Consider the following 27,946-nt stretch of genomic DNA (forward strand, 5'->3'; position numbering starts at 1 on the left):
AGATTTTAGAAAGACATCCAACTCAAGATAAGGACATCTAAGTCATTATGTTGCATATGGATATCCATTTCTCATGTATTTTAGAATAAAATCTGCTGACATATAGCCTATTCTAAAACACTTGAGAAATGGATGTCCAAGTGTTTGCTATCTCTAGCATGAACAGCCATTTTACAAACTGAACTACAAACAGAGCAAACCAAGGGACATGGACAGCTTTGTGGCAACATAGGAATATCCATATTGTAAAATGGCCATATAGATGTCCAGTTAAAGGAGCAGCCTATTGGTTAGATCAGTGGCATAGCCATGGGTGGGCCAAGGCCTCCCACTTTGGACTCAGCAGTGGCACAACAGTGATATGGCTGGCAAGGATTCCCAAGCCACACCAGCTGAAGATATCTGGCATCTCTCAATCCAGGAGATCAGGGGGCCACTTAACACTACTTCCTCATACCTTTAAATCTTTTAGTTTTTCACCAGCTGTTAGCAGGAACACATCCCCCCCTGTTCACTCCATCCTGAGCCTTCCCTCTGATGCAACTTCCTTCCTTGGAGGGGGGAGGGAGATATGCCAGGTGGAGTGGGAGGTTGCCATACCCCACCTACTTTGGGCTAAGACCCACCCAAATTCGGGTGTCTGACCATGTCCCTAGGTTAGAGTAGCCACCAGGGCAGAGAACCAGAGGACACTGGTTCAAATCTTACTGCAGGTCTTTGTAATTTATTTTTTTTCTCTATTTTTTTTAATTGTGAGCCCTCCAAGGACAGAAAAGTACTTACTATGACCTCCCTTATTCCCTCCTGGATGTGCCAAGTACAGGTCTAAATATGGATGTCCATCTTTTCGACATGGATGTCTCTTTCCTTCTGAAATCAGAGTTGGAAGCCCATATTTTGGCCCCTCCCTAGCCCCTCCGAAAACATGCACGGACTATGCTCCTTGCCATGTCCTGGCTTCATAAAATTGGGGTTTGGATATCCATGCAATATGGATATCTGCTAATTTTCACACTTCCAAAACATGATTAGAGCTTTTTATTTTCATTGTTTTGTTCTTTTTTTTTTTTACCCTTTTCTGTTTAATGCAGCCTATAGTTAGGGATTTCCACTCACACGGATGGGACATCTTGCTTGTCCTTCAAGACAGAAAAGTAGTTTACATGTGTTCTCCAAGGTCAGCAAGATATTAGTCCTCATAAAACCCACTGTCACGATTGTGGTCGTGACCCCTCTCAGACTCACCTTATTTCCGGTGGTCAGCTTCTGAGCTCGTTTCTGTCCTGAGTTAGTTCTGTCTCTGTCTCTATGTGCTGGCTGCTTCCAGCATGGCTCTGATTACTCCACTATACTGCACCTGTGTGTGGTAAGCCTCTCTGTGCTTCAGTATGCTTTCTGCCAGTGTCTTGGTTGGTGGCCAGAACCGGTGGCTGCCATATACTTTCCAGACTTTCTTTCTGGTCCGGTCCAGATATTCCAGCCCTCCAGACTTGGTTTGAAGTTTGGCAGCTAGCCTCACCCGTAGCTGCCTCATGATTCCTGCAGTGAGTTTCAGCTGCTGATAGGTTTATTACCACCTGGAACCTTCTGAGTTTGCCTTTGCATTGTCTAAGGTCCCTGGTTTGTTGGTGCTTTGTTGCACTTCTACCTAGTCTGATTTCTTGATTAGTTCCATGTCTGATTCTAGTTAGTCTTTGTATGGTTTAGCTTAGGTTTATTTGCTTATTTCCCTAGTATTGTTTCTGGTCTGTATTCCTTTTCTAGTTTCTGTTTGTCTGTGTCTCTTGCTTAGTGGCTGCTCTGCAGCTTTCAGTCCTGTCTCTTGTCTGTCAGTATTTGTACCCTGTTTCAGTAGCTGTGTGGCAGCTTTCAGTTCCTGTTATTTAGCTTGTCCATTTCCTGCTTTGTGTATTATTGTCTGTCTGTGAGATCTAGCCCAGTTTCCTGCCTTGCTGCACATGTATATTCCTTTCCCCTCTGACCCTCAGTCCCTGTTCACTCTAGTTGGTACCCAGTGCCTGCCCTGTCCGGTAAGTCCTGCCAGCCGCCTGCACCCAGGGGCTCAACTCCTGGGGAAGGGTGGTCAAGCGTAGGTGAAGTCTAGCTGTTTCTGTCAGAGTTCTGCCTTGTCTCTGGTGTGGGGTGGTTTTGCCTGCCACTGCTGATCCATGGCAGTGGCCCAAGGGCTCATGAGCCTAGTTTCTGTCTTGAAAGCCTGACACCCACCCACTTCCCCTTGGAATTGGTTACTACTAGTAATAGCTTTATATGGAACTTAGGTGGACACTTTGTGATGAGTGTTCACCTAAGTTCAAGCACCCATAAAGCAGGTTCCTATGGAGGGATAGATAGACAGATATAGAGAGAGAGATGTTGATGCAAGAATTTGCACACAGGTGTGGTGTATGACGGTAAAAGAACTCAAACGCTTTCTTTCTGTTTCTTTAACATGATCACATTACCCCATTTCTAAATCCCGCTGTCCTCAGAAAGTACTTGTTTCCAGTAATCAATGTTGCTATCCCCCCACCCTTGAAAGCATTCTGTAGTGCTCAATTTAAGTTTTTCACAAAAGTAAAGCAGCACTACTGGCTGTGCACATTTTCTGTTCCCACAATATGTTTCCCTTATTCAGAAACAAAGCTTAGCTAAAGCATTATCATCACGATTGTGGAATTGTGTTATTTGCAGAGTGGTAGACATTGCATGGCTTTTGCACAAACCTAAAATATAGTGCAACCATAAAATTGATCGTACATACAATAAAGCCGCACTTTTTAAATTTATTTTGTGAGCTGGGGAATTGCCTATTATTCCAATAAGACCCTATATTTAATTTTAGGAAATATACCATATATTGTGGCAGTACAATAATAAATATACACAGTTTTTACTGGAGAATCAGGCAGTGGATAACTATATCCCAGCATATGATCCACCCTCTCTTTCTTTGTAAATATCATGCTTGAACAATGAGATATTCTAAAACCATCTGTATTTTCTGAAATTGCATAAAATGATGCTATTAGGAATGGGTGAATCATCTTAGTTTCAGAAAGACTTCTTTTTCATAAACCATCTTGAATAGGATAAAGTTGCAGTGAAAGTAGTTTACAAAAACAATACTCTAGTTTACGTGGGCTCTGGGTAAAATATCTTTATGGGAGAAAATGTCAACCATTCCTAAACTCCTCATTGTTTGTAGTGCAGATAATACAACTTGTGACTGCATGCCTGTAGATGCTATTCTCATAGGGAAAGCAAAGGTAAGCCCTGTGTTGTTGCATAACTATTTGTGATCCTTTACCTGTCCTTTCATACAAAAAAGTGACTAGGTAATATAGAATTCAACCACAGGTGTGTTGTAAAACCAAGCTACATGACATATAGAAGAATGGAAGCTAGAAGATTTGAGTATGGAGCCTGATTTTAGAAAGGATGTCCAGGTAGAAAGTGGAACATTGAAGTCAGGATGTGCATAATTTTCTAATTTTATTTATTTATTTACAAAAGGATCACTGAATGTGGAATCTTTTTGTAAAATATGTTTACAGATGCCAGAAATATGTGTAGCTTGAAGCACGTCCAATGGAACAACCACTTCACAAAGGAAAACATTCAGTAAAAGTGCAAAATCATGAAGAGTTTGGATGTGTGCTAATGTTATAACCAATGTGTCAGTGACAGATTTTATAAAACTGAACCCCAGAAAGAATCAAGAGAGAAAAATAATTTAGGTGTTTCATGGGGCACAATAGTCCTTACAATCACAAATGAAAACCCCAGTCCAAGCACGCAGTTTACTGACAATTAGACGTTTCAAGTTTATTTAATAGTTGACACACCACTCCTTCTGCTTTCAGTTCTGGTCGCTGTATCGTAAAAACATATAGCGGAATTAGAAAAGGTTCAAAGAAGAGCTACCAAATGATAAAGGGGATGGAACTCCTCTCATATGAGGAAAGGCTAAAGAGGTTAGGGCTCTTCAGCTTGGAAAAGAGATGGATGAGGGAAGATAAAATGATTGAGGTCTATAAAATCCTGAGTGGTGTAGAACAAGTAGAAGTAAATCAATTTTTTACTCATTCCAAAAGTATGAAGACCATGGGACACTCAAGGAAGTTACATGGAAATACTTTTAAAACAAATAGAAGAAAATAGTTAAGCTCTGGAACTCTTTACTAGAGAATGTGCTAACAGTGGATAGCATATCTAGGTTTAAAAACGGTTTGGACAAATTCCTGGAGGAAAAGTGCATGGTCTGCTATTGAGACAGACATGGGGAAGAAACTGCTTGCCCTGGGATTTGTAGCATGGAATTTTGCCACGATTTGGGTTTGTGCCAGGTACTTGTGACTTGGCTTGGCCACTGTTGCAAACAAGATACTGGGCTAGATGGACTATTGGTCTGACCCGGTATGGCTCTCCAAAATTATGTAGCACACAATTTTGGAGAGCACGATACAGAACGTGGATTTTATGCACTAGCTAACCCTATGCAAAGCCTTGAGCACACAGCACTGTTTAAAAAGTTGTATTAAGGCTAATTCATTATTCAAATGCAGAGGAGTATGCTGAAAGGCTCTAATGCCAAATTGGAAGAGGCATAGAGGACCCACAGCTTTGTCCTAGTTTTGGAGCAGAATTATCTGAAGTTAAGTGTGACACTTCATCTCAGATTACCTTCTGCTCTTAAGGCCTTGGACACTCCCTCCCTGGCCAAAGATGACCCCCCCCCCCCCCACACACACACACACTAATATTCAAAACAAAAGCTTACAGCCGTTCTGTAAAAGGACCCCTAAGCGAACTGTAAATAAATAATACAAGGACAGTTCTATTTTATAAGGCTCAGATACCTGTGCTTAGCTTTTGAAATTTATTTTAGTTTCCGAACCCCCATTATATTCTATAGCACATATGTAATACCTCTCTTCACCTTAAAGAAACCTACTTTCAATTTTATTCATTAACTTCTGTGCAGCACTTTTTCAGTCATTTCACATTTTCATTTTGCACATGCCCTGCATGGATGCTGATTCTTTAGCAATACCTTCTTCTCCACTCAGACAGCACAAATTTATAAGACTATCCACAGAAGTGTACGGAATTCAAAATTTAAAGAATAGTTAATAGTTAGTGTTGCCATGCAGCATAACTATCATAGCATGATTCAAACCCACATATACATACACATATGGTTTTCACTATTTGTGATGTCTATATTTCCCGTAAGAATCACTGAAACATAGAAAATAACAGTAGATAAAGACTATATGGCCTATCCAGTCTGCACATCTATACCAACTGCTAAGCCATAGCAAGGTATGTGTGGCTAGTGTGGCAACACAGGCACAAAGGAGGTGGGGCAGCCAACATTGTGCCCCATCCTTTGCTTCCTCTGTTTGTCTAGCATCTACAAATACCCTCCCTTGCTGCCCAAGGGAACCTACCCCAGCGGTCGCTCCCCCAAACTAATACAAAAAAAATGACACCTATGCAGATCTCAACTGGCGAGGCTGGCACACAGCAGCAAGGATTTTTTAAAAATTTGTGGTAACTTTCTCCCCTCCCTTCTATTCTCACCTCACCGTTCCATCGCACGCCTCCCTCCCCAAGTCCAACACCACTTTCTGTTTTACCTCTACCCCCCACTCCCCGGACCATCAAGCCTACCTCGTTTAGCAGCCCCTACATCAATAACACACCGCTTGATTGAGCCATTATCGGATCCTTCCCTCTGCTTTTGTGTCCCACCCTTGCGTAATCAGGAAGTACTTGTGTCTGAGCCAGAGACGTGGTACGTGGCAGAAGGAAAGATATGACGCTGACTCGGGCAGCATGTTATCTCTGCAAGGACCACTAAACAAAGCAAGCTTGAAAGTCCAGGGGGTGGGGGCGGGGCAGAGAGAGAGAAAGAGGGGAAATAGAAAGTGGTGCTGGACTCAGGGAGGGGAGTTGAAGGCAAGAAGGTTAGATAAAACAGGAGACAGGGTGAGGCTATCTAGGCTTTTGCCATAAAACAATAGCAAACGCTATTGAAAACAATAGAAAAAAGATTATTAGAAATAAGGAACTGCCTATGCATTGCCCATATGTAAAAAGTCTAATCTGTTCCAGTTTGATAGGCAGTGCCTTAAAAGGTGGAGGACAATTTTTTTTTTTCTTGTTTGACAGCTTTTTAATTTATTTGAAAGCTTCCCATCAGTAGGTATAAATATCATTTTTATTTATTTGTAGCATTTATACCCCGCTCTTTCCCGCTCGATAGCACTTCAGTGCGGCTTACAGTGTATGGGTACAATATATCAACAGAGATAACACAATGTTTGGGTACAAAATATCCCAGAGATAATGCAATGTATGGGTACAAAGTATCCCATAGATAACACAATTGTATAGAGAAGGATGTGAGGAAGAGATATGGAGGGAAGAATGGGTTATGGTTAATGTAGGTGGTGTGGATTAGGTTCGAGAATTTAGTTGGGTCGTTTGGGTAGGCTTGTTTGAAGAGGTATGTTTTCAGCAGCTTTCGGAAGGGTAGATGTTTGTTAATCGTTCGGATGTATCTTAGTATGGCGTTCCAGAGTTGGCTGCCTATAACGGAGAAGTTGGATGTGTAGTAGGTTTTGTACTTGAGACCCTTGCAATTGGGGAGGTGAAGATTGAGATATGTTCGAGAAGATTTGGACCCATTCCTGGCTGGAAGGTCGATTAGATTGGTCATGTAACTTGGGGATTCTCCATGGAGGATCTTGTGGATCAATGTGCGGACCTTGAAGTTTATTCGTTCTTTGATAGGGAGCCAGTGGAGTTTTTCATGGAGTGGTGTTGCACTTTCAAATCGTGATTTACCAACAATGAGTCTGGCTGCCGTGTTTTGGGCGGTTTGAAGTTTTTTCAGGATTTGGGTTTTGCAACCAATGAAGATGCTGTTGCAGTGGTCAGCGTGGGTGAGTACTGTGGATTGTACCAGATTGCGGAAAGTTGTTTGGGGGAGGAATGGTTTTACTCTTTTCAGTACCCACATCATGTTGAACATCTTCTTCGTCATGACTTTTGCGTGGGTTTCTAGAGTTAGGTGATTGTCTAGCGTTACTCCCAGGATTTTTAGCTTATTTATTTATTTTATTTATTTGTAGCATTTGTATCCCACATTTTCCCACCAATTTGCAGGCTCAATGTGGCTTACATTTGCCATAATGACGGTTGCCACTTCCGAGTAACAGAATTACAAATGGTGTTGCGTTAAGGTGCATACATACATGGTAGCATACATGGAACAGATCATTGTATATATTGTGTCTAGGTCTTGTATAGTCTTATTATATATTATTTAAGATGGATGTTTATGGTATGCCTTCTTGAACAGATCTGTTTTCAGTAGCCTTCAGAAGATAGTTAGGTCTTGCACTGTTTTTATGGCCTTCGGTAGTGCGTTCCATAGCTGGGTGCAAATGTATGAGAAACTGGTCGCGTATGTGGATTTATATTTTAGCCCTTTGCAGTTAGGGTAATTATAAATTTGAAGCAAAGACAAAAACTTATGTTTGGGCGATGATTTCCAAAGCTTTATCAAGACCATCTGAGTTGAAACAGCATCTGAGTAATGTGATTCAATGTGGAATGATGAACTTGTTGGCATTAGATAAGAGGAGTTTGGATTTTGAGAGGACTGGAGGATCTGAGAGGGGTTCCAGAGAAAGAGGTAAGATAGTTATGATTAAAGAGAGAGAGAGAAATGTAATACCTGTGGTGGTAAAATGGGAAGAATTCTGACTGAATTCTCTAAAATACTGCTGCGTTACATTCAACTTTTTGTCCACTAGACAGGAAGGATGTGTGTCATTGTATTAAGGCTCTTATTAGTAAAGCCCATGCATCATACCTGTAATTAAAGTCTAAAGGAATCAATTGCTGAGTGCTCAAATTATTGGCCCGAACCAAACCAGATAATCAGTGATTATCTGAAGGATTGAAACAATTGTGGTTCTGACCATTAGATGAATATATTAATATTTTGGACACTTGCCAACATGGAGTTTGGCCAAATCATAGTTCTAAGGGATAGGATAGGATTTGCTATACTGCCTTTCTTACAATCAAAGCTGTTCACATGGCTTGGCAAGATGGCTGCATGATTCTTGGCAGATTACCAGGTTCAGGTGTTTGCTGGCGCTTCCTCTCCATATTCAGGGCCGTGCCGATGCGGTAAGCGAGGTAAGCATGGCAGGAGGGCGCCATCCTCTGGGGGGCGCCCCGCCGCACCATGCTTACCTCACCCTCTTCTCCCCAGATCCTTTTTTTTTTGGTTTAAATTTACCTCTCCGGCGCGCGGCAGCGTAAGTGAGAAGGAGGCGGCGCTCCCCCGGCCGCCCCGACGTGTCTTCCCTTCGCTCGGTTCCGCCTTCTTCTGACGTCATTTCTGACGTCAGAAGAAGGCGGGACACAGCGAAGGCAAGACACGTCGGGGCGGGGGAGCGCCGCCTCCTTCTCAGTAACGCTGCCTACGCTGCAAGCGCCGGAGAGGTAAATTTAAACAAAAAAAAGGATCTGGGGAGAAGAGCGCGGGTAGTGTAGCGCTCGTTTTCGGGGGGGGGGGGGCGCCGGAGAGGCCAACTGCAGGGGGGCGCCGGAGACCCTAGGCACGGCCCTGTCCATATTTCTTCTTTTCGATGCCTCATACCAAGCAAAAGGGGATGGTAAAAGTGCAACTGCCACTGGCCAGAACCCTGAGTAATAATTGGATTATATTTATATCCCAATATCGGATATTGGGATATGAATATCATGAAATATCAATTGAATATCATTAAAACAGACAAAATAAGTACTTGTATATTACATGTAAACCACTTTGATTGTAACCACAGAAAGTGGTATATCAAATCCCATTCCCTTTCCCTTTCCCTTACTTGAGCTAGGATGTTTCAAGGCAGTTCGCCATACTTAAAGAAACATATCCTTTTACTTCTGCAGTAAACCTATGAGACAAAGCAACACGGATTTAGTCAAGGGAAATCTTTCCTCACCAATCTACTACATTTCTTTGAAGGGGTGAATAAACATATGGATAAAGATGAACCAGTCAATATTGTGTATCTGGATTTTCAAAAGGCATTTGACAAAGTTCCTCATGAAGGACTCCTGGGGAAATTAGAACGTCATGAAATAGGAGGTAATGTACTATTGTGGATTAAAAATAGGTTAAAAGACAGAAAACAGAGAGTAAGGTTAAATGGTCAGTATTCTGAATAGAGGATAGATAGTGGAGTTCCATAGGGGTCTGTGATGGGACCACTGCTTTTTAACATATTTATAAATGATCTAGTGATGAGAATAACTAGTGAGGTTATTAAATTTGCTGATTACACAATGCTATTCAAAGTTGTTAAATTGTAAGAAGATTGTGAAAAATTGCAAGAGGACCTTACAAGACTGGAAGACTAGGCATCCAAATAGCAGATGATATTTAATGTGTGCAAGTGCAATGTGATGCATGTGGGAAAGAGATACCCAAACTATAGCTATGTGGTGCAAGGTTCCACATTAGGAGTCACCGCCTAGGAAAAGGACCTAGATGCCATCATTGATATGTTGAAACCCTCTTCTCAGTGTGCAGTGGTGGCTAGGATAGCAAATAGAATATTAGGAATTATTAGAAAAAGAATGGAAAACAAAACTTACAATGTTATAATGCCTTTGTATCGCTCATAGGCGGCCGGTGGCCCAACTGTTTGGGGAGGCTAAAGGGGGCTGGGTTAGGGGTGGGGCCAGGGGCGGGGCTTACATCCATAATTGTCTGACAACACAGAACAAAAATAAGTAAAAATAAGTCACAATTAATACCTTCTATTAAATTTAGATATTAAATATGTATCATATGTCAAAGAATAAACTGGTTTCTCAAAGCATGTACTAACCACAATTGCTCAACTGCAAAACACTATGCACAAATTTGTGCAAAAACACACTCAGAACCTTACTGTACCATAAATATTACACTGGGCAGACCTAATACACCAATATATCACCCATACGGAAAATGCAGACCGTCAACAATATGAAACAAGGGATCATAATATCACAATTCTCATGTAGAGCCACAAAACACCCTTTTAGGGTGGAAAGTGTTCACAATGAGCTCCTTTTATGAACGGCTATATGTACAGTGGTGGAAATAAGTATTTGATCCCTTGCTGATTTTGTAAGTTTGCCCACTGACAAAGACATGAGCAGCCCATAATTGAAGGGTAGGTTATTGGTAACAGTGAGAGATAGCACATCACAAATTAAATCCGGAAAATCACATTGTGGAAAGTATATGAATTTATTTGCATTCTGCAGAGGGAAATAAGTATTTGATCCCCCACCAACCAGTAAGAGATCTGGCCCCTACAGACCAGGTAGATGCTCCAAATCAACTCGTTACCTGCATGACAGACAGCTGTCGGCAATGGTCACCTGTATGAAAGACACCTGTCCACAGACTCAGTGAATCAGTCAGACTCTAACCTCTACAAAATGGCCAAGAGCAAGGAGCTGTCTAAGGATGTCAGGGACAAGATCATACACCTGCACAAGGCTGGAATGGGCTACAAAACCATCAGTAAGACGCTGGGCGAGAAGGAGACAACTGTTGGTGCCATAGTAAGAAAATGGAAGAAGTACAAAATGACTGTCAATCGACAAAGATCTGGGGCTCCACGCAAAATCTCACCTCGTGGGGTATCCTTGATCATGAGGAAGGTTAGAAATCAGCCTACAACTACAAGGGGGGAACTTGTCAATGATCTCAAGGCAGCTGGGACCACTGTCACCACGAAAACCATTGGTAACACATTACGACATAACGGATTGCAATCCTGCAGTGCCCGCAAGGTCCCCCTGCTCCGGAAGGCACATGTGACGGCCCGTCTGAAGTTTGCCAGTGAACACCTGGATGATGCCGAGAGTGATTGGGAGAAGGTGCTGTGGTCAGATGAGACAAAAATTGAGCTCTTTGGCATGAACTCAACTCGCCGTGTTTGGAGGAAGAGAAATGCTGCCTATGACCCAAAGAACACCGTCCCCACTGTCAAGCATGGAGGTGGAAATGTTATGTTTTGGGGGTGTTTCTCTGCTAAGGGCACAGGACTACTTCACCGCATCAATGGGAGAATGGATGGGGTCATGTACCGTACAATTCTGAGTGACAACCTCCTTCCCTCCGCCAGGGCCTTAAAAATGGGTCGTGGCTGGGTCTTCCAGCACGACAATGACCCAAAACATACAGCCAAGGCAACAAAGGAGTGGCTCAGGAAGAAGCACATTAGGGTCATGGAGTGGCCTAGCCAGTCACCAGACCTTAATCCCATTGAAAACTTATGGAGGGAGCTGAAGCTGCGAGTTGCCAAGCGACAGCCCAGAACTCTTAATGATTTAGAGATGATCTGCAAAGAGGAGTGGACCAAAATTCCTCCTGACATGTGTGCAAACCTCATCATCAACTACAGAAGACGTCTGACCGCTGTGCTTGCCAACAAGGGTTTTGCCACCAAGTATTAGGTCTTGTTTGCCAGAGGGATTAAATATTTATTTCCCTCTGCAGAATGCAAATAAATTCATATACTTTCCACAATGTGATTTTCCGGATTTAATTTGTGATGTGCTATCTCTCACTGTTACCAATAACCTACCCTTCAATTATGGGCTGCTCATGTCTTTGTCAGTGGGCAAACTTACAAAATCAGCAAGGGATCAAATACTTATTTCCACCACTGTAGATCCTTCAAGAGGTAGTGTTTCATGATTTAGGCTCTAAAGCCTTTCTGATGATTTGGTGCCACCTCAGTAAGCCCAATACACAGTCTCTCCACTGCAAAACACTATACACAAACTTGTGCAAAAACACACTCATAACCTTACCAAACCATAACAGCACTAATTCCAAGGACAGGACGAGCACAACCTTATGCATGGAAAGGCAGAACTGTAATTATACCAGGCTCTAAAACACCAATACACTACCTCGTTAAAAAAACAAGACAAAAAGGGCTGCAAATGCTACACGCTAGCAGGATACTGCACCTTGATCACGCATGAAAAACACATGACACAACAGATATGAACGCAAAATACTGAACTGGAAAGTTACCTCAAGAAGTCAGACTCAGCATGCAGCAATACTAGAAAAATTGAAACTTACATGCAAAATATCACAGATGCACATTTCCAAAAGCTGACATATTCCAATTAATAAATTCTGAATAAAATACTTTTTTCTACCTTTGTTGTCTGATCATATGGTTTTTCTATTCGCTTTGGTCCCAGTGTCTTCTGTTTTATGCAGTGTCTTCTTTCCATTTGATATTTTTTCTCTCACCATGTCCACCATCCTCCTGTGTCCTTATGCGTCCTGTCTACCATCTGTAGCCCTTTCCCTATCCTTCAGTATCCCAATCCAGCTCTTAAATTCAACAGTTTCCTCCATCCATATCCAGCATTTCTCCTCACTCCCTCCATCCATGTGCATATACTTCCCTCCCCTCCATCCATGTCCAGCACCTTCCCTCTTTCTCTCCTACCATTCCATCCAGTGTCATCCCTCTTTCTCTTTCCATCCTTCCACCATTATCCTCTCCCAATCCTTCCGTCCATTGTCTTCCTCTATCTACCCTTCCTTCTAGACAGTTCTCTCTCTTGACCCTTTTCCATTTAGCATGTCCTCTCTTACCCCATCCTTCCAGTGTCTTTCCTCTTTCCCTCCCTACCAGCGTCCTCCCTCATTCTGCCCCCTCTTTCCAGCATTTTTCCTCTTTCTCCCTCCTTTCATCCAGCCAGCATTTCTCAGTCTGACAGCTAGGGTCTCCCCCAGTTTCTCCCCAGCAGCTTCTCTCTCTCTCCTGCCCATGTCCCCTCTTTCTCTCCCCATCTCTCTCTGGCTCTCCCCTGCTCTTTTCCATGTCCCTGGCTCTCCCCTGTTCTTTTCCATGGCCCCTCTTTCTCTCCCCATCTCTTTCTGGCTCTCCCCTGCTTTTTTCCATGTCCCTGGCTCTCCCCTGCTCTTTTCCATGGCCCCTCTTTCTCTCCCCATCTCTTTCTGGCTCTCCCCTGCTTTTTTCCATGTCCCTGGCTCTCCCCTGCTCTTTTCCATGGCCCCTCTTTCTCTCCCCATCTCTTTCTGGCTCTCCCCTGCTTTTTTTCCATGTCCCTGGCTCTCCCCTGCTCTTTTCCATGGCTCCTCTTTCTGTCCCCATCTCTTTCTGGCTCGCCCCTGCTTTTTTCCATGTCCCCTCTTTCTTTCCCTATCGCTCTCTGGCTGTCTACTGCTCTTGTTCATGTCCCCTGGCTCTCCCCTGCTCTCCTTCTCTCTCCTCCTACCGTTTCCACACGTTCTCTTCTCTCCCTCCGGCCCGGGCCTCTTTACAGCAGCGCTGACAGAAGAAAAAGAAGCGCGGGGACGCAGCAGCGTTCAGACATGCGCTGTCGGCTCTGCCAGTCCTCTGCCCCTGGAACGGGAAATTGACGTCACGGGGCAGAGAGCGGCAGAGCCGACAGCGCATTTCTGAATGCTGCTGCGGCCCCGCGCTTCGTTTTCTTCTTATGTTATGCTGGCTCCGGCAGCGGATGAGCGTAGGTGTTGTTCCTGGCTGCCGCTGCGCTGCTAAATAGAAGCGGCGGCAGCAGAAGATTTCGTCGTCGGGAGTCTCGGGGTATGTTTGGAGAGGGAGGCAGGCGGGGCCGCCGCGAAGGTCACAGCTGGGCTGGGGAGGCTTAGCCTCCCCAAGCCTCTTATACGGGGCGCCTATGGTATCGCTCCATGGTGCGACTATACTCAAATGCTGTGTTCAATTCTAGTCACCACATCTCAAAAAAGGTATAGCAGAATTAGAAAAGGGGGAAAAAATAATAAAGGAGATGGGCCAAGTTCCTTATGAGGAAAGGCTATAAAGGCTAGGGCTCTTTAGCTTGGAGAAGAGATGGTTGAGGGGAGATATGATAGAGTTCTATAAAATACTGAGTGGAATGGAACAAGTAGATATGAATCATTTGCTTACTCTTTCTAAAAATACTAGGACTTGGGGGCACGCAGTGAAGCTATTAAATAGTAACATTTAAACCAAACTGGAGAAAATATTTCTTCACTCAACATGTAATTAAACTCTAGAGTTCATTGCCAGAGAAAGTGGTAAAAACAATTAGCTGAATAGGGTTTTAAAAGGTTTGGATAATTTCCTAAAAGAAATGTCCATAAACCATTATTAATTTGGACTTGGAAATATCCACTGCTTATTTCTAGAATAAGCAGCACAAAATCTGTTTTACTGTTTTGGGATCTTGCCAGGTGCTTGTGACCTGAACAGGATACCGGGCTTGATGGACCTTCGTCTGTCCCAGTATGGCAACCCTTATGATCTTTTGCTCACCTAAGGACAATTATCTAGTAAAGGAACTGGCTGCAAAATTGGAAGTTGAAGGAGGAAGACTATAAGCAGCCCTGCTAAGTACAGGAAAGCATCTTTATTTTGAACTGAATGGAATTATAGAACTATAACAGATGAATGATGGGGGGGGGGGGGGGGGGGCTGTCTTGTGCACTCATTAAATAAAAGCTGTATGTGAAAAGAGCCCATATGAGATAAAAGTGTGTTCTTTTCTTTTCTTTTTGTGAGAAATTGAACACTGTATAATTTTTCCTTTTTTTGAAAAACAAAGAAGCTTGTTCTTTTCTGCCTTTTACATCAGCATTAGCAGGTATCGGTTTTGGGTTCATGCACACATTGGCCTTGGATTATCCTTTCCGAAGAAGAGCATAGGGGTCAGAGCTGCCCTTTGCCATTACAGGTATCCTACCTAGCAATATCAATATTCTCAATCATACTTGCAAGGATATATCCCAGTTGACAGATTTGCAGTGACCACTTGTAGAATATCCTTTTCCTGATCATTTTTGTTTTCATATCATCAGTAGTCCTCTACCACACTGGGTAGGTGAACATAAAAGATACCAATATTAAGCAAAATCCGTAATAATCTTTAATTAAAAAAATATACTAAAATTAGTGAATCTGTTGCCTTAATATTGTTCCTTCTGGGACTTGTTTCCTTAGTAGCCGGCTACCACTAACCTGTTGGCGTCAACCTAGTGGATAATATGATATTGCAGCCTATTGATTGCAACCCAGCAACCCTATAGACTGCATTTCATGCTCGTTCATTTGTCCTTAATTTTCTTCTTATTGCTTTTTCTCATATCTACTCTCAAGGAAATGAAGAATAGGTTGTTTATAAATGTGCCACCTCCTAACCCTGTTTCTGCTACTGCTTTCTATATTGATCGCAAACGTGCCTGTATATATGATAGTGGTTTCTAGTAAATATTATGGTAAGTTATTCCAACCATCTCTCTCCACGTCAGTAAAGTAGTATTTTCTCTTGATTCCTCTGAAACGTCCGCCCCAGAAATTTCATATCAGAACTCTGAAGTTTCTTTTCCATGGCCAATTTTCACTTTCTGTGGTATATTGAAGCCTGTCAAATATTTGATGTTTCTATCATATTCCTCCTTTCCCTTCTTTTATCTGATAAGTACATTTTGAGTGTCTTAAACATTTCTTTGCAGAGTTTGTATTGCAGCCCTGTATCATTTTGTAGCCCTTCTCTGAACCACTTACATCCTCTTAATATCCTTACAAAGGATCCTTAATATCCTTACAAAGTAAGAGCCCAAGAATGAACTTAGTAATTAAGGTCTCAAAAGTAATCTACAGATAGACAATATAATCTCAATTTTCTTGCTCATGATTTCTCAGCTCCTTAATATGAAGCTTGATATTACACTGATGTAGGTACTCTGTGATGTACCTACCATTTGGGCTGGCCCTGGAATGCATTTGCCAGTCCACTGAAGCCCACTTGCTAGAGATGCGGGCATTTTGTTTTGCATAAGTTTATATGTTCTATTGATAGAGGGAAGTGCAATGAGAATGCTTATGCCTCTCTTAAGCTATGCTGTCTAGTTCTAAATAATATGGGGCAGGGGGCTGAACCAAATCTGGTCATATACCATTGTGTGGTACTTGACAGTTTTTAACCCTTCATGTAGCTTTGCTAGAAACAGAGACATATTTTTGTCTTTCAATTGTTCTGTTTCCCTTCTGATGCATATAAAGTTTGGTGGTATGTGTTCTTCATAAGATTTAGATGAAGCTCTTTAATGATTCATGGTTGACGGTTGGATGTTAAGTTGTTGTTTCATGCTGACATCATTGCCCGAGTATGCTTTGTGTGTTCTCGCCCTCCCCCCCCCCATTCTTATGACCAAGGCCGCCGAGAGCCGGAGCCGGGCCCGGGACAAGGCCGCCCCCAGGCCCCCCCCACCCGAGGTTGCCGCCCACCCGAGATCGCCAGGCCCCCCCGCCACCCACCCACCCGAAGTCGGCGGGCCCCCCTCCACCCGCTATCGGGCCGGGCCCTCGGAACTAACCTTAAGCCTCCTTTCACTTTGCAGCAAGCAGCGGCAGGGCAGACCTCTCCTCCTTCCTTCCGTGCCCCGCCCTCGCAGACGTTACGTCAGGCGAGGGCGGGACATGGAAGGAAGGAGTCTCCTGACCTGCTGTTGCTTGCTGCGAAGTGAAAGGAGGCTTAAGGTTAGTTCTGGGAGTGACGGAGAGCGGGCCAAGCGGCGGCGGTACCGGGCCCCCCTGGAGGCACGGGCCCCGGGACTTTTGTCCCCCCTGTCCCCCCCTCTCGGCGGCCCTGCTTATGACACAGAGACCAGTAACATTTTTTCAAGTTGTTACCTCTGATTGCATTTGAATTGATCACGACTCAGCTGTTCTGCACTTTAATTGTTTCTTACATTCTCAAGACTTGATTAATGCTGATAATTTTACAGTAGTAACTGGACTGTTTTCTTTTTTTATGGTTATACCTTGATAACCTAAAAAAATCCAATAAGCTTTCTAGGGAAGAGCTAGCTATTGTGTGGACATTCTGTTAATTGCATCTGTAAAACTGAACTGTTTCTGGCACTAGAGGTCAGAATGGTGGATTCCCTGTGACCTTGAACTTAGTCTGAGAGACAACTGGCTAGAGAAATTCTACTAATATATGTAGTTCTCCATATCACATAAGAGATAATGAGATATATTCTTTTGAGAATGAGGAACTGGTTGACAAAACACATGAAGTGGCTTTTCCAGGATATGTAGGACCCTGATCCATGATTTTCTATTTAGGACAGAAAGGTATATGTATTGATTATTATTGTAATGCATGAAAGATATGTGCAACTTCAGCCTATGTCTGAACATTGCCGAGCATTTTGATTTAAAGACTCTTAAGCTGGGCTGAAAAAAAGATGAGTAAAACTGAGGCCTTTAAATTTAAGATAGTTGTTTTGATTCCCTTCTCTTCTCCTCCCTCCCCCCCCCCCCCCCCCAAAAAAAAAAAGACCTCTCAGTTGAATACCCAACAATGCAATGCTGTACTGGACAGGCAACTTCATTGCTCTGATCTGACCCTGCCTATAAATTTAGACATCTACCCCCAAATTCTGTATATGGTGCCTTAAGTTGTGTGCACTACTTTGGTCGCATGACCAAATTGCGTGCACAACTTAATCGAATAACAATCCTGTCAACGCTGATAATTGGTACTTAACCAATTAGCGGCACAATTTGGCTTTAATTAGAATTTATGCACACAACTCTCTAGATGTAATCTATAACATGGTGAGTGTAAATTCTAATGCATGCAATCGAAAAGGGGGTGTGGCCATAGGCTTGGAATGAGTGGGTTGTGGGCATTTCAAAAAACTATGCACACTATTATAAAATACACCCGATCTGCGCCTAACTTAGGCGCAGGTATTTAGGCCTGGTTTTAGGTAGCCTAAATGGATGCACCTAAATTTCAGTTGCAAGAACAGCACATGAGTGTATGCTATAATTTACATCTAATTTTAGGCGTAGTTTATAGAATCACACTAACCACGTGGTTTTATAGCACCGATTTTTTAAAGGCACCATATATAGAATTTCCCCTCTACTGAAAAGGGGTGCCTAAATGTAGGGTACCAGTGTGAAAAATCCCCCAAAACACCTTTATATCAGTTTTATAAAGGCACCTATGTGCTTCTATTAAAAAAGGCCTCTAGAATGGCCCCCAGTAGCACACACACATTCTCATACTTAAATTTACCTACTCCAAAGGTATAAACATAGGTTTGTACTCTATGTGTGTACTCCTGTGTTTTATAAAAGATATGCATACATTGCAACTCTGCCACTAGTGTGCCCACAAATATGTCCCTAGGAATAACTACACACTGAGCACAGCATCTTGTTAGCATATACACTTATTCCACCACATAGTTCTATCTGTTGGATTTTCAGAATGCAAACAGCCTTTATACCTGGAAAACACTTTTTAAACTTACCCCCTTAGAGTAGGAGAATTTTTATCTTGGCAGACATGGTAAGGTGGTCAACTGAATCCAGATTCGCCCAACAAGTTTGGTTCAGGCCTGGGTTTACCCCATTGCATGCAGGGACTTGTAGTCTTGCATTTCTTAGGGAATGCAATAGGGACATCAGAACTACAAGTTCCTGCATACTATAGGGCAAACCCAGGACCAAATCAACCCTTTCAGGCAAATCTGGATCTAGTTGGCAACCCTATGGGCAGGGCACCTAATGCTAAAGGATGGGTGCCTAGATTTTTGAATATTAGCCTTATAGTGAGTAGGAAAAACAGAAGAACATGATAAATACAGGAGTCCAATTTGTTAAATCTGTAGAATGCTACCATATGAAGTTAAAAGCAAGGGCTTCCAAACTTTGGTTGTTTAAAAGCTGTGCTCTTGGCCTTTTCATTGACTTTTTGTCTTCAATTGAAAACATTTACCTTATAAGTAATGTGCTGGATCCATCAACCATCTTTCCTACATGATGTATCTTCCTTTTCTATCTTTGGATGCAGCTGCTGTTTCCTTTACACTGCCATTTAATGTGTTTAATTAGTCAGCCTTAAAGAAGATATATTTAATTTGGTTTGAAATAGTGCTCTTGATAATGATGTGGAGCCTGTACTATATGGGCACGATATTCAGAGCAGTTTAAGCTACAGGAGAGGCTCCTGCCTGCATAAATCCTCTTGGGCCACTTAACCCCTGATATTCAGTGGCACTAAACCGGGCAGTGTCACTGAATATCACTTCTGACTGCTCTCAAAAATGGAGGGCAGGTAAGGGGCAGTACTGGGGGCGGTGTTGTTGAGGAGCGTGGAGTCATGCGGGATCTGGAAATATTCAATGCCAACACACGCATCGCTAAGCAGCCTAATTTAGGACAGCTTAAAAGCTGTCCTAAATTAGGCCACTTAGAGGCATATTTTCAAAGCACTTTGGGAGGCTAAGTTCCATAGGTTTCTATGGAACTTTGGGAGGCTAAGTGCTTTGAAAATGAGCTTAGTGTTGCAGGTGCCTGCACCGAGTATGGGGACGGCATCTGCATAACTTTAAAAATCTTTTTAAAGTGTTGTGATCCCCCTCCCAGTCCCCTCCTTCCATCCCACCCTCCCCCAGCTCTCACCTAATTTAAACTCCCCCCACAATGTCACCCCCTACAACCCCAGCTCCAGCCCCAGCGCTAATCCCTGGTGGCCCAGAGGGTTGTTGGGGGCAGGAGTGCAGCCCCCTCTCATGGCAGTCATTTTGTGATGCCAGTCACTAGGGGCAGGAGCAAAAGAGCTGCACTCCTGCTTCCAATGACTCTCTGGTTCACCAGGGATTAGAGGATAAGACTGGGGGGCCCTACTTAGAGCACTAGGGTTGGGGTTGAGAGGGCGACATTGCAGGGGAGGTTTAATCTTGGTGCAGGCTGGGAAGAGGGTGCAAGGAAGGAAGGATGGGGGCCAGTAGGGGATCACAACTGGGACCAGTATAACTGTCCTATGTAGCCCTGGCTGAATATTGGCTGGGCCTACATAAGCTCAGGCAGCCTGCTTGTCCATATTTAGCACCCAATTTTCAGTGCCGTTTCCCAGACATGGGCCGGCACTGAATATTGGGGGCCAATTCAGCCGGCGACAGTTAGAGTTTAAAAAAATGCTGACCACTGCTGGCTGAGTATTGGGGAGTATGTGTTAGATTCTTATCACAATAGCTCCTCCAGCAGTATAATTATGTTATTTGTGCAGAAACCACTTGGCCTGATAGATAGATGCTTGGGAGATTCCTTCATTAGCACACATTAAGTTCATTGCCGCACCTTAAAAACCTTTGTCTGTGCTGTTGATATAACATGTGTTAACCTATGAATTAATGCACATCAACCCAATTAGCACACTTTAAAAAGTTCTAAAAGTGTATTGAATTTTTTTTTTGTCTTGAAAGAAATGTCTGAAACCAAAAAGAGTCTGAATATCTGGGAAAAAGAGCCCAAAGGAATCAAAATCTGCCTAGGTCATCCAGCAAACTGTTTCTGTTTACATTAAACAATAGGGTATTTGCATTTTTGCAGCAGAGATGAACTGTCAGGCTCAGCTGGTCTTGAACTGGCAGCCTCTGGAAAAGACAAGAGAGATACAGCTTAGCAGGCCACTAAGTACTGATGGGAGAGTGTTGCTTGAACTCATTCTGTCTGCTGTACAAAGCTATATACCACTGCCAGCCTAATCCAGCAGGGACCAGCCCCAATTAAATGTCATTTTAAATCCCTTTGCAGTTCTCCCTGCCACTGTACCATAGCTTATAGATAGTTATTTGAAACTCAATTCCAGCCTTGCTCTTACCTTCCTGCCTACCTGATCCTTTGCTTTGAACCAGTGTTTTTTTTTTTCTGTTGGGTCTCTGGTTCCTCATCTATTTGTGTAGGTTTTCCTGCCTTTCTGCACAATGGTCTGTTACGCCTATCTCCACCTTAGAACTCAGACTGGGAATAACTGTCCTTCCTGACCTCCACTTGACCCTAAATGTTCTACCTACTGCTTTTATGCTCCAGCTAAAATCTTTGAACTCTAACATGGTCTACCCCAGGGGCGTATCTGGACTCCGGCGGTAGGGAGGGCCAGAGCCAGAGGGAGGGGGCACATTTTAGCCCCCCCCCCGCCGCCGAGCCCCCACCGCCGAGCCCCCACCGCCACCAATGACTCTCTCCACCCCCCTCCCGCCGCCAACCCTCCCCTGCTGCCGTTCTTACTTTTGCTGGCGGGGGACCCCAACCCCCGCCAGCCGAGGTCTGCTTCACCTGCCGCTGCCATAAAAACTTCTTCTTCAGCCGGCGGGGGACCCCAAACCCCCGCCAGCCGCCCCGCGGTGTTTAAAATTCATCTTCGGCCTCCGTGGCCGTGCTGCTGTGATAGGCGCTGTTGAAATCCACTTCGGAGTCTGACGTCGCAGCACGTACAACGTACAACGACGTCAGACTCCGAAGTGGATTTCAACAGGGCCTATCACAGCAGCACAGCCACGGAGGCCGAAGATGAATTTTAAACACCGCGGGGCGGCTGGCGGGGGTTTGGGGTCCCCCGCCGGCTGAAGAAGAAGTTTTTACGGCAGCAGCAGGTGGAAGCAGACCTCGGCTGGCGGGGGTTGGGGTCCCCCACCAGCAAAAGTAAGAACGGCAGCGGGGGAGGGTTGATGGCGGTAGGGGGGTCCAGGGCAAAATCTGTGGGGGCCCGGGGCCCAGGCCCCTGAGGCCCCACGCAGATACGCCCCTGGTCTACCCATGTACATAGGTGTAACCCAGGTCTCAGCACAATCTGGGCACCAACTAGCACGTTGCAAGTCAGGGGCACCCAAGACCAGGGCCACAAAGAAATCACACAATCCAATCACAAAAGCACTGCTGCTTTTCTAGTCACACACATTGAGCTGGGCGTGGGCTGGAGCAGGATAAAGATCCAGAAGGCAGTGGGATTATAAACTTCACTCACACCAAAAGAAAAGACTTCAGTTCAGAGTTTTTGCAAAAAAAACAAAAAAAACCTTTACTGAAGATTCTGCAACAGGCAGTTCAAATCCTTATTGAAACTGTTAGTCAATTTTTATAATGCAACTTAATTTCAGATGCAAACTATAAATCCAGAGCAAAACTCAGGGATATGGTTTATCTTCTTAAATTAGAAACTACACATCTGTGAATGCTCTCACTATATAGTAATGGATAAGGGACTTTTTAACCATTAACTTCAATTTAGATAAGTGAAACCTCACGAGTCTAGGATGCCTACAGAGATGGTCTACCCTTTAATGGACTCATCATCATGGGTTTCATAGAAGCCTCCAAACCAACCACAGTGTAAAAAAAAATGCTAAATGGAGAAAAAATACTGTAGCAAAAAAAAAAAAAAAAACCGGAGGAATCTATTTAATATAGAAAAAAATCCCTTATCCATAACTGTATGTTTCAAAAAACTGGAAAAATCTAACAATGATTCAGGAACGGGTGCACCACATGTGAATAAAAGGAAACCGTCACTTAGCTCTTCAATTGGACCGGACGCCAACTTCTTTCATAATCCGACCCAGGAGAGCACCGTCTTCAACTGAAGAACACATGGAGGGGCATAATTGAACAAAAACGTCTATCTCCATGGGTGTTTATCTCCGAGAACGGGTCCGTGAAGGGGCGGACCGAACCGTATTTTCGAAAAAAATAGACATCCATGTTTTATTCGACAATTTGTGAGCTGGGCGTTTTTGTTTTTCAGTGATAATGGAAAATGAAAGCGCCCAGCTCAAAAACGAATAAATCCAAGGCATTTGTTCGTGGGAGGGGCCAGGATTCGTAGTGCACATGCCAGGACACCAACCGGGCACCCTAGGGGACACTTTTACAAAAAAAAAAAAAGGTAAAAGAGCTCCCAGGTGCATAGCACCCTTCCCTTGGGTGTTGAGCCCCCCAAATCCCCCTCAAAACCCACCGCCCACAAGTCTACACCATTACTATAGTCCTAAGGGGTGAAGGGGGGCACCTACATGTGGGTACAGTGGGTTTGGGGGGCGGTGTGGAGGGCTCCCATTTACCAGCACAAGTGTAACAGGTGGGGGGGGATGGGCCTGGGTCTACCTGCCTGACGTCCACTGCACCCCCTAATAACTGCTCCAGTTACCTGCATACTGCTGCCAGGGAGGTGGGTATGACATTTGAGGGTTAACATAAAAAGTTGTGAAACGGCATATTTTTGTGGTGGGAGGGGGTTTGTGACCACTGGGGGAGTCAGGGGAGGTCATCCCCGACTCCCTCCAGTGGTCATCTGGTCATTTAGGGCACTTTTGGGGCCCTATTCGTGGAAAAACAGGGTCCAGGAAAAGTGCCCTAAATTCTCGCTAAAAATGCATATTTCTTTTCCATTATCGGCGAAAGGCGCCTATCTCTGATCGGCCGATAACCACGCCCAGTTCCACCTTCACCATGCCTTTGACACGCCCCATCAACTTTGTCCGCATCCGCGACGAAGTGCAGTTGAAAACGTCCAAATTCGGCTTTCGATTATACCGCTTTATTCGTTTTTGTGAGATAAACGTCTATCTTCCGATTTGGGTCGCAATATAGGCGTTTTCTTTTTCAATTATAAGCTGGATAGGGTGCCCACCCGTTATAACCCCGACAGAGGGATCCCCTGTTTCAATCCTGCCTCAGGGGGAGTTCACAGTAATGTCCACCAGTCTTGGACATTATCTCCATTAGGAATAAGAAAACAGTTGAGAAGTCCAAAAAATTTTGACAATCAACATTCCTTTAACAAAGGAAATGGAATTGAAATCTATTCGGAAACACTATTTTTCATTTCAGGGTCCTAAAATATAGAATAGCATACCAGTAATTTTAAGGTCCATGTTTACTTAGCTGCGCTAAGGGTGCGCTAGCATTTTTAGCATACGCTAAATATTAGTGTGCACTAACGCTAGAGAGGGGCATAATCGAATGGCGCCGACCATCTATATGGGTGGCCATCTATATGGCCGGTGCTGCAAATAGCGGTCCCAAACCGTATTATCGAAAAAGATGGCCGGCCATCTTTTGTTTCGATAATACGGTTCGGGCCGGCCAAATGTCAGAGATGGCCGGGTTTGAGATGGCCGTCATTGGTTTTCGCCGGTAATGGAAACCAAGGCCAGCCATCTCAAACCTGGCCAAATCCAAGGCATTTGGTCGTGGGAGGGGCCAGTATTTGTAGTGCACTGGTCCCCCTGACATGCCAGGACACCAACCGGGCACCCTATGGGGCACTGCAGTGGACTTCAAAAATTGTGCCCAGGTGCATACCTCCCTTACCTTGGGTGCTGAGCCACCCAAATCCCCCCCAAAACCCACTCCCCACAACTGTACACCACCACCATAGCCCTTAGGGGTGAAGGGGGGCACTTACATGTGGGTACAGTGGGTTTTTTTTTGGGGGGGGGGGTTGGAGGGCTCAACACTTACCACTACAACTGTAACAGGTAGGGGGGATGGACCTGGGTCCACCTGCCTGAAGTGCACTGCACCCACTAAAAACTGCTCCAGGGACCTGCATACTGCTGTCATGGAGCTGGATATGACATTTCAGGCTGGCATAGAGGCTGGCAAAAAATGATTTTTAATTTTTTTGGGGGGTGGGAGGGGGTTGGTGACCACTGGGGGAGTAAGGGGAGGTCATTCCCAATTCCCTCCAGTTGTCATCTTCTCAGTTGGGGCACTTTTTTGAGACTTGGTCCTAAAAATAAATGGACCAAGTGAAGCCGGCAAAATGCTCCTCAGAGCCGGCCTTCTTTTTTCCATTATCGGCCGAATCCGGCCATCTCGTAACAACGCCCCTTTCCCGCCTTCCATACCCTGCCAAAACGCCCCCTTGAACTTTGGCCGGCCCTGTGACGGAAAGCAGTTGAAGCTGGCGAAAATCGGCTTTCGATTATAGCGATTTTGCCGGCTTCAGGAGATGGCCGGCCATCTCCTGATTTGTTTCAGAAGATGGTCGGCCTTCTCGTTTGAAAATAAGCTGGAGAGACACCCAGAGGAATATATGGTGTCTCTACCATTTAGCGTGTGCTAATTTTAGTGTGCACTAAAAATACTAGCGCGCCTTAGTAAACAGGGTACATCTAATTATAGTCGTTTCATAAAGCACTAAAATCCTATTTGTTTGTCTTGTAGAATTATGACTTGAATTGTATTACGATATGAATTATATCTGAATAGGATATTTAATCTTAATGTAAACCGCTTTGACAAATATATAAAACGATATACAAGACTCGGAATAGAATAGATTTGTAAAACAAGACAGCTACACATGGAAGCTGCAAATTCACAGCATCCATGCAAAAGTGCTGACACTTCCATATGAAAGCTGCCAGTTTCGTGCTTCTTATTATGATGTTGAGCGTGCCGACAATAGTCATGCACTACTACGTGTCCGTATAGTTCAAATACCACCAAAATTGAGCACATCCTTACCTGGACATCTGAATTTTGATCTCACTGTTCTATAGAACATGGGCCTTCAGCATTGCCTCAGGGATTAAATTATGGCCACTTCAGGAATGAATGTTGAACTGTAAATAAGTTATAGTGATTAGCCTAGCATAAGGTAACAAATAAGCATAAATAGTCCATTGGGACCTTAAGCATTGCCTGGATTGAGCTTTGCTTCTTTGTCGAATTAAGTAATCTGGGAAAGTATCTGCTGTTATGTTCTGAACCAAAACATTCACACCAGGAAACGTGAAGAGAGAAATACATTGATCAACTGTTGTAAACACACACTCACACAAATCCTATAATAAGAAAGTCTATCTCTCTATGCCATTAGATGCCTGTAACTCATCCAGTCTACAGCTGTAAAACTATTACATTGGGTGCATCATTTGATCACATTACACCCTTCCTCTGTCTTGAACATTGGCTCCCAGTGTCCTTTCGTGTCCAATGCAAACTACTTTTGCTGGTTTTTAAGTATCATTTTCCTACTTCCCCAGCTTACCTAAATAAGCTCCCGATCCCCTACGTCCTGAACATACTCTCCGTTCCATCTCTGGTCATTTGTTTTTTGTTCCCCTCCCTTGATTTTGCACTATCTTCTACACCTGAGTCCACATTCAGCTACCTTGGCCCCAGCCTTTGAAATTCCCTCTCTTCCTCTTTAAGGACACCTGTGTCCTTGCAAGCTTTCAAAGCACTGCTCAAGACTTTCCTTTTTATCTCAGCTTTTGAGTCCTCCTCCCAGTAGTTCCTCTCCTCCTCTTCCATTGTCTCCTTTTCCCCCATCCTCCTCCTCCTTCTCTGGATGTCTTGCTTCCCCCCACCACCCCCAACATCATCTGTTTATGAGTTTTTCGGTTGTAAACTGCTTGGCTGCCTGTATAAGCTTAATTTGTGGTGTATCAAAACCTGGCAAATAAAATAAATTATAATGGGTCATTTACTAGCATTTAATGTACATTAGTGCCATTAACAAACCTTATTTGCCTCTGGGCCCCTTTTATGCAACTAATGCATGTAACATTGTTAGCATGTGCTTAACTGTATTATAAATGAGCCCCATAGTGAACTCACATTTACCATTACTTTACAAGAGAAAACTGATCATTTCTAGGATAAAAATATAAGAAAGTAAAAGTAAGACGTGAGAACAGGACTGACTGTTAAAACTTGGTATAGGGGACAGTTCTATAAAGAGGAACCAACATTTACACACCAAATATGCATGTAAATGTGTGGCATACCAAAATGTTCACGTGCAACTACATATGTAAATGGCAAAAAGCATAATTCTGTAAATATGCACATCATCTTATATAGCATGTCTTTTACACGGGCGGAGTCTTGGCAGAGTATGGGAAGGGCAAACACGCGTGACTTATAGAATTCTATAAGATATACATGTAATTCTGGAATTTACGCACACACATGTACACCATGCCTAACTGCATGCACAAATATATACACTTATATATGCATCTATTTTCATTTATAGTATAGCCATCCTCTAGGCGCCTATCCGCGAGTGCACTACAAAAATGCTCTCTAAAAGCAATATTCACAGCTTAGATATCTGTTGTGACTTCTGCCATAAAACATTTTCTACTTTTCCAGTAAACTTCTTTATCAAGCTGTAGTGATGTTTCCTGGGAATCATTACCCAACCATTCTGAAACAACTCCATTGGTCATTCATGACAATGTGCTGTTTTCAGACGTTATCCTTTGATGAAAGTTTGCTTTGTGTTGTACTTTTGAGGCTTAATGTTACTTCTCTCCCTAATATTTTTTTTCCAATATGACCAAATTTTAGTTTGTGATTTATAGCTTTTCACTAACCTCCATTTTTAGCATCACACTCAGTGATATTACTGTCCTTGAGGGGCTGACTTGCTCAGCAAAAGGTCTGGGTAAAATTGTGGTGGTTGGCCAACTTCCCTGCTTCTCTGGACCTCCATTACTCAGGGACATGAGGATTCATCCATTCTGAACGGCAACATCTGTCTCTGTGAGCTGCAATAATAACCAAACAAAACAATTGGAAAATGGATTTGGCACACACTTTAGTGAACAGTATCCACTTAGGAACAATTCTCCAGCACTAGTGGGATGGGAACTAATTATTAATTAGTGTGGTATTTTAACATTTTTTTACTCAGAGTGCTGTAAAGCATTTTCTAATATCTTTGTATCTGCTATAACTCTGGGCTGCATGTCAGAGTCCCCAACTTAGCATTGAGATGTTATAACTCAGCATTGTAATAACACACTCTACTTAAAGGTTTGGGTTGTTAAGAATATAAAATGAGGGCAACAATTTGCTAGCTATGAGCTAAGATGCAAATGTTTCAGATTAAACATGATAAGAGGTATAAGCTTTTCCTTGTATTTTATTTGCAGAATTGCTTTTCATTTTGATATGAGAGAGAGCTGAAATGTAAGACTGATTTCCCCCAGGTGTACAGAGTGTATAGCCAGCCATCTGCTCAGGGAAGA

The sequence above is a fragment of the Microcaecilia unicolor genome, chromosome 4 (genome assembly GCF_901765095.1).
Source record: "Microcaecilia unicolor chromosome 4, aMicUni1.1, whole genome shotgun sequence".
In the NCBI taxonomy this organism is placed as follows: Eukaryota; Metazoa; Chordata; class Amphibia; order Gymnophiona; family Siphonopidae; genus Microcaecilia; species Microcaecilia unicolor.